The sequence below is a fragment of the Bradysia coprophila genome, unplaced genomic scaffold, assembly GCF_014529535.1.
Source record: "Bradysia coprophila strain Holo2 unplaced genomic scaffold, BU_Bcop_v1 contig_70, whole genome shotgun sequence".
NCBI classification, from domain to species: Eukaryota; Metazoa; Arthropoda; class Insecta; order Diptera; family Sciaridae; genus Bradysia; species Bradysia coprophila.
Window position 1 is genome coordinate 4127457 of NW_023503941.1, and position 7429 is coordinate 4134885.

Consider the following 7429-nt stretch of genomic DNA (forward strand, 5'->3'; position numbering starts at 1 on the left):
TTCAAATCTCTACATTTCGCTAGAACATTGTTTTCAAAAATACTCGGAACTTTCCAAGTTATGACCATCGGAAAATTAAAGTGGTCCGAGAGCCTTCTTCCCAGGCTCCCTCGGATCCATCAACCACATGCCCGGACACAGTTTTCGATGATTTACGTTTTCCGCACAGAGGCCGCGCACCTCAAAATTTGCAGAATTCGATACGCCCTGTTATACAACGAGGTGAACAAGTTGAAAATATGATGGTATTGCTCGCTGCGCTCTGGCGACAAGTCACCCGATAAAATGGAATTTTTAACTTTTCTCGAGGTAGACACAACACTTTTCACAACAAAAACTTCCGAAGTTTCATCAGTAGGGAGAAAATGACTATTTTCTCACCTGCGTTGTGATAAAGGTCTGTTTAAATCGTTGGTGCTATAAAATGAAGTAAACTTGCTTTGTAATCGAATTCTATCGAAACTTGAGTGCTGTTTGGCTTTGTGGATTTGCATTTACTTTAGTGTAAACATCCACTTTTATAAAGCATTGACCTCGAAGTACTAGATTATGATGAGCGTGGTGAGCGGTTTCATTTAAGTAAATGCCAAATCTAGTCCTTCAGAGTCTAGCAAATATAGATGAATGGGGGTGAGACTTGTTGAGTTGATTCAATAAAATGAAAAAAAGAGTCTAACGCGGTAGAGTGGTTAAAAGTAGTCAAAGAATGTTGAGATGGTAATTTCACTGTGAAAGGCGATGTCGATATTCTTTTGCTTCAATTTATTTAATTGTCTCTGGGAGAGGTTCGTATTGAATTGTTTGGTTTTTTTTGCCGTATATTCACTAATTCAATAATTCAAAAATGTTTTTTTTTACAACTTCAATTCATCATCGGTTAAAATAAATTTATTTAAAAAAAAAATCTGACAGAGTCTCTCCGCGGTACAGCCATAAATTAAATATAAAATCCGATTTCTAAATTCAATAATTATAATTCAATGCAACACAAAAACAGTGTCTGTATATATACGTATCCAACTAGTTTACTTACGTAAAATAATTAATATTTTCAAATTAAAAAGAAAACAACGAGAAGAGGAAAAAACGATTTTTTTTTGTATTATCCAAAATGATATTCGTATTAACCAATATATTTGACAACAGAGAAGCGAAGTAAAGTAAAGTAAAGTGAAAAAAAACACACGAAGCGAACAATTTTTATTCTTCAAAATCAAAAGGATTATAAAAACCATCATTGGTGTGTAGTGTGTGTGTGTCTTGTACAATTTTATAAGTTATTATTTTAAAAAGATTTTTTTTTCTTCTCTCGTTCGATTCTCTTTTTTTTTTTGATATTTTTAATACATTTCTGGTATGTTATGTTGATCGTTCAACTTCAAATTTCAAATTTTTTTTTATTTTCATTTTTTAAATTAATCACAGAGCACTTTTTTATGGTTGTTTAGCTGTAATGTGGAATAAGACATATTATGTTGTACGTTACCATACCTATAATACGAATACGCGAAGGAACGTTTTTCGGTTAAAAAAAATTATTTTTCTCGTTTTTAAGACCACAACAAAAACCTCCGAAGAAAAAAAAATTTGAACCGGAGTGGATATAGAGACACTCTGTGATGTGTATTGGAAGGAATACAAAAAAATAAATTAACCTTAAAATGTCAAGATATGTCATAGACTCAATAAATCAAACATGTTTTGTGGATAATAATTTTTGAATTTAAGTTTGTTTTTTTTTTTTCATCAGTTATATTCACCGTCTTTTTGATGTATTATATACTGTATATGTTCACGTTGTGTTCGTATGGATAAAACATTTTTCTAAAAAAACTTTTTTAATAAAAAGTAGGTGTACGATTGAATTGAGAATTGAATAGTGCCTTAGAGGTAGGTAAATAATATCGATGTTTTCGCTGTTTTGATTCGGTTCACAATTAAATTGTGGAAACCATCGAAATCAATCTGAACTGAATTGTTGAACAGAAAATGAATGGTTAGAAATGAAGAACATCACAGAACGCCCATCCATACATAAACGATCTGTTTCCCTATGCGTTTACTTACTTTTGAAAGAAGAGCGAAGGTGTCAGATGAAGTTAGTTTTTCGAGAAGCAGAATCATCCTTTATGTCGAGACTCAGACTCAGACTCAGACTCAGACTTCACATCTTGAGCTGGGGACCAGGCCCTGGTCCCAGTCAGGCTCACTTAGAACAGTAAGGGAAAAGCACGTCGGGTTTTCCTGTTACGTTTCGGCCATCCAAGCTGACCAGAGACTGACCTGGTTGTCTCGCGAGAATTCCCCAGGCCTGTCTGAGGTCTGCAGCTCTGGGCCGCCACTCAAGTTGCTAGAACTTATATACCTCTGTATGTTACAGAGGTAACTAACAACAACTGCCGCCGCTCGGTCTAACAGTCGGACTAGCTACAAACGTTATCTTTCATTTAGTCAATATAGTCAGTCAAATTACCTCTCTGGCCAGTGCACTTACTACACACTTAGCTACCCGCCATCCTCGCGTTCCTTCCTTGTCGCTGTCTGCTCGTCTGTTCCAATCTGCGCGGTTTGGTTCTTCCTGCATTTCCATTCAACCTTTGCATATTCCAACAAGTACTCAGCATCTGCCCTCATTCAAACGTACGCAGCTCATTCTACTTTACTCTACTTAATCTTTTCATTCAAAAAACTGCAATACATTCAAGTACCTGTCCTTATAGTTTACCTGCTTCCGGCTTTCACGCAACACCATTCATACAAACCATACCATTCATTCAGTCCAGCGCAACTTCAACGTGACACTTTCCATCCTGCCACTTTCCTGTGCTGGAACGTCACTTAAATTGACCTACCACACACCAAAAACTGCCATAATACAGCAGCCCTTCGTACCAAAAATACATTCACCAAATTGCACCACAAGCTACAGACATTGACGGTGAGCCAGCAAATGACGAAAGACGAAACCTCCAATTAGCTGCCACGGGGACCTCCAACGGTCTCATTAGAATAATGGACCTCCAACGGCCCGTATCACAATTGCTTAGCTTGCGGTTCTGCTCATTCACACTGCTTCAGTCACTTTCGTCGTTGACACTTTGATGCTCTTTTTCCACTTTCAATCTTCGTCAAATTCCGGAACTATTGGAACAAAAAACCAGCATACCCACAACCTTAAACACACTTCCGAGTCTATCAGATCACAAAACAACAGAAACCGAACAAAAAAACAATAAAAACACACAAAAATACTGAAAAATTCGACGAGCAAAAATTTTCACGACTACAGCCATTTTCACACCGCCTACCGAGAAATAGAATCATCCTTTATGTCGAGGCGCAGATATTCATAGAAAACCCTTTGTCGGTCAAAAAAATCTTTTGAAAATCCTTTGAAAAATAGAAAATACTCAAAATTAAAGCACTTCAAGCATGAGCAATACTCTGAGTAGAGCATTGAAACGGGACAGTGTATCAAACAAATTTTTGACATTTTTTTCATACAGAATAGTACTCTATTTGGCAGCTGTCACTTGAACCACTTTTGCTAGAAGTGCGTTGTCAAAATCGAAAAAAAATACTTGGAAATCCAAGAAAATCTCTAAAGCTTAAGAAGAAAATCACTAAAAATCGATGTAAATCCAGGGCGAAATCATGCAAATCCAGCAAAAATGGTAAAGAAAATCCTCAGAAGATTTTCTTTTTGAAAATCCTTTTCAACGAAAATTCCAGATATCTTCCCCTTGCTTTATGTAGTAGAGCAACTGTCAGAAATTTCTGATGTCCACTTCAGGGCAAACCTCTTGGCTTTGTTCGCTTTATGGTAGCTTTACCACAGACTGGGCGTTGATTCTCGTAGCGTTCGTACGAATTCGTAACTTGACAGTTCTTACGGGATTTTATACACGCAACTGTCAAGTTACGAAAATAAGAGAATCGTCGCCCTGGTCAAGAGTTAGCAAGCTTGGTCAAGAGCTGAAATTTCATTTCAGCTATGATTCACTAGACTTGCTTCTGTTCTGAGCGAATTGATGTAGTGTTCTTGGAGAAATGGTATTTTTGAACTAAAATCAACCAAACAGCGAAACATCTCACAGATATCTCCCGGATCAGCTTAAATTATTTGTAAGCGAAGTATAGTGACAACAAGTGACAATACATGCCGAATCATTTTCACTTACCGTTGGTATATGCACTTACCGTTGGTATATGCACTTACCGTTGGTATATGCACTTACCGTTGGTATATGCACTTACCGTTGGTATATGCACTTACCGTTGGTATATGCACTTACCGTTGGTATATGCACTTACCGTTGGTATATGCACTTACCGTTGGTATATGCACTTACCGTTGGTATATGCACTTACCGTTGGTATATGCACTTACCGTTGGTATATGCACTTACCGTTGGTATATGCACTTACCGTTGGTATATGCACTTACCGTTGGTATATGCACTTACCGTTGGTATATGCACTTACCGTTGGTATATGCCCTTAACGTTGGTATATGCACTTACCGTTGGTATATGTACTTACCGTTGGTATATGCACTTACCGTTGGTATATGCACTTACCGTTGGTACGCTCAGTCCAACTTTATATTGTAGTAATGATAGAAACTTCTTGTTAGACTTAGTACTATAATTAGTAGTACCATTACTCTTCAACTTTGCGGTGTAGGGGGTTAACCGACTGTAAAAATCGGTGTGAACTTTTAACGAACACTAAAAAGCGATCTGATTCGATCGTCTTGAACGCGAGTTCAAGCTTAAGTATTTAAAAATGAGAAAAGATTTAAATCTGGTTGATCTTTTCATGTTTTTTGTCTTATTTTGGTTCGGTTCATGTTCATATCGAGGTTCATATACAACAAAATCATCTATATCTAACGAAATTATACATTTTCGGTTCATAAAAATATCGGCAGAATGGATGGAATGGAATTAAAACGAAAAAGTTTTTTTTTTACACAAAAAAAGCCAAAAATTTTAATGGATTTTTGTTGAGTTTTCATGTTAAAATTATGATTTAAAGAAGAAGTAAAAATTTCATTTGATATTTTAACATTTTGTTTTTTGTTGTGTTGTTGGTTGGTTTGGTTTTTTGATGGAATGATGTATACGATGGGTTCGGTAAAGTGGAATTACACAGAATGGTATGCGCTGCGAAGATTAATCAACTTCATTCGAACGAACGAAAGCATTTCTTTAATTGTAACCAAACGTAAACTTATTAAATAGATGAAATTAATGGAGGGATAAAAAGTGATTGGTCATCGTTTTATCAATGTCAATAAATTGTTCGAAGGCAAAATTTGTATGGAATTTCTAATATTTGAACATTTCTTGTTGTTTTTTGTTGAAGCAAATTAAAAGTTAGACGTCGGAGTTTTTGCGCTAGATGTGAGATATTTAAGAGAATTTTCCATTATCTTTAAAGTAGTCGTAGTAGTGTGAGTGCAACCTTGAACATGCTCTTAAAAAATCCCGTTAAACAACTAACGGGAGCTTGCTATTCCCTTCGCAAAATTCTCAAATAAAATATTTAATTTCGGGACAGCTAGTTGTGCTTTTGTTGGGTAGACAAAGACAAATGATCCCAAAACATTTTTTTTTTCTAATTTCGCGCCACCTTATAGCCACACTCTAATTGATGTCAATGTTCGCACATCTTCTTAATGTAATTTAATCTATCATTCAGGACACGGACTACCCACCCCATCGGTCATCTCACATTCTTTCTGTCATTCTTTTATGTTGGCGAATTCATTGGTCTGTCATTCGATCTACCGCTGTAGGTGGCAACGTGAGACAGATCTAACTCAAATTTTTCTATTGTTCAACTGTCATACTTGACAGGAGAACAAAAGAAAAATTGAAATTAGGTGTGTTTGCGTCAGTTGTGTAGTCATATGCCTTAATTTGTCTGCATTTGTCAAAGGGAATTGAAAACTCTCCTTTATTAACTGTTGTTCGTATTGCTTTAAGAGTGATATCGCCAAAACTTGAATCAATTCGAAAACAATGGTTCGGCGATCAGTTGAAGCTATGGCTCGTTTGAATCGTCAAAAACTCGATTTTCCATAGTTGGGAACAGTTGCGACCTCTTGTGAAGTACAAAGTACATCTTGAGTGACCATTTTTATGGACTGTAAATAAACCGTGTGCATCTCTGCTTTACAATAAGCCCGTATTCGTCGCAATCAATCACGTTTTATTTATGAAATCAAATAAATGAGGTTTTCCACCTACTACGACGTAGGAGGAAATCAACATTTTCAATGCCAATAATCGCACGGTTCACGACAATTTTGCACTGAAAAGTATGGGTCTACTTCGACACTAAATATCTGGGGTGTATTATACCTATACGTGGAATTAAAGGCAAGCCAGCAGGAATGTCCCAACATTTACCATATTTTTAGTCGTAAGTCCAGAACAGGTGGCGGCATCTACAGATGACTATACTCTTTATAAACGTCTGTCATAGACCTATATTCGTACGACGTTTCAACCTTTAGATACATGTCGATCTCGAGTTGTCACAAATAAATAATATGTTACATACCAGGGATCAAAACGGTGTGTTTTCGACCCAGGTGGTGAAAACGTCCGAGGATGGAACGGAGCTCCGCGAAGCTCGTCTTCATCCTATAGTACCAAAGTCACATTCCGAACAAAACTGAACAACACATTGTAGTAGTGCAAAAGCAAGTATAAATGCCGAAAGCAATCCGTATGAATGCGTAAAGAAGTACATGCATTCTCACAAATATCGAAAAATAAGCAATCCGTATGAATGCCGAGAAGACATCCGTATGAATGCCGAAAGCAATCCTTATGAATGCATTGTCACAAAACACTAAAAAAATTATATTTGCGTGCATACAACGACTTGACATATCTGGGCAATAAACAACATAAGATCGAAAATGACACAAGCGGGAATGAAAATTGAGAGAAAAGAGTAGGGGAGAATGTTGCTCTTTTGGTGCTAAATTTGGTGAGTGAATGTGACGTTTTTGGTACTCCAGGATGAAAAAACTGTTTCTGTGCCTTACAATCATAATTCGACGTATTTCGTCACTGCACCTACGATCGAAAAGAGATTGCTAAGAAAAGCTGAAATTGTTGTAATGTTTTTGTGTTGTTTTTCGTCTCATTATGATCCTTACGGCACAGAAAACGTAGTTCGTGACTCATGACGAAAGCAGAATTTTTTCAGGACACGTCTTAAGCTTGTCCTAACGAGGCGAAGCCTGAAAAATTCTACTTTACGTCACTTGTGACGAAAAATACTATTTTACGACCCATTGACATGCTATAACTTTTCACGCGTTCACTCCGAAAATGGGAAACTAACCGAAAAAGTAAAAGATGCCCATTTTGTAGAACTGAAAGACGATTCAGACGAGCTAGCTTAC

At 36.7% G+C, this 7429-nt stretch overlaps 1 protein-coding gene across 2 annotated transcripts in view; it reads left to right on the forward strand.

Annotated features, from left to right (window-relative positions):
• Positions 1-7429, forward strand: part of LOC119083772 — a 114965-nt gene that overhangs the window by 36809 nt on the left and 70727 nt on the right. The gene's annotated exons all lie outside the window — the stretch shown is intronic.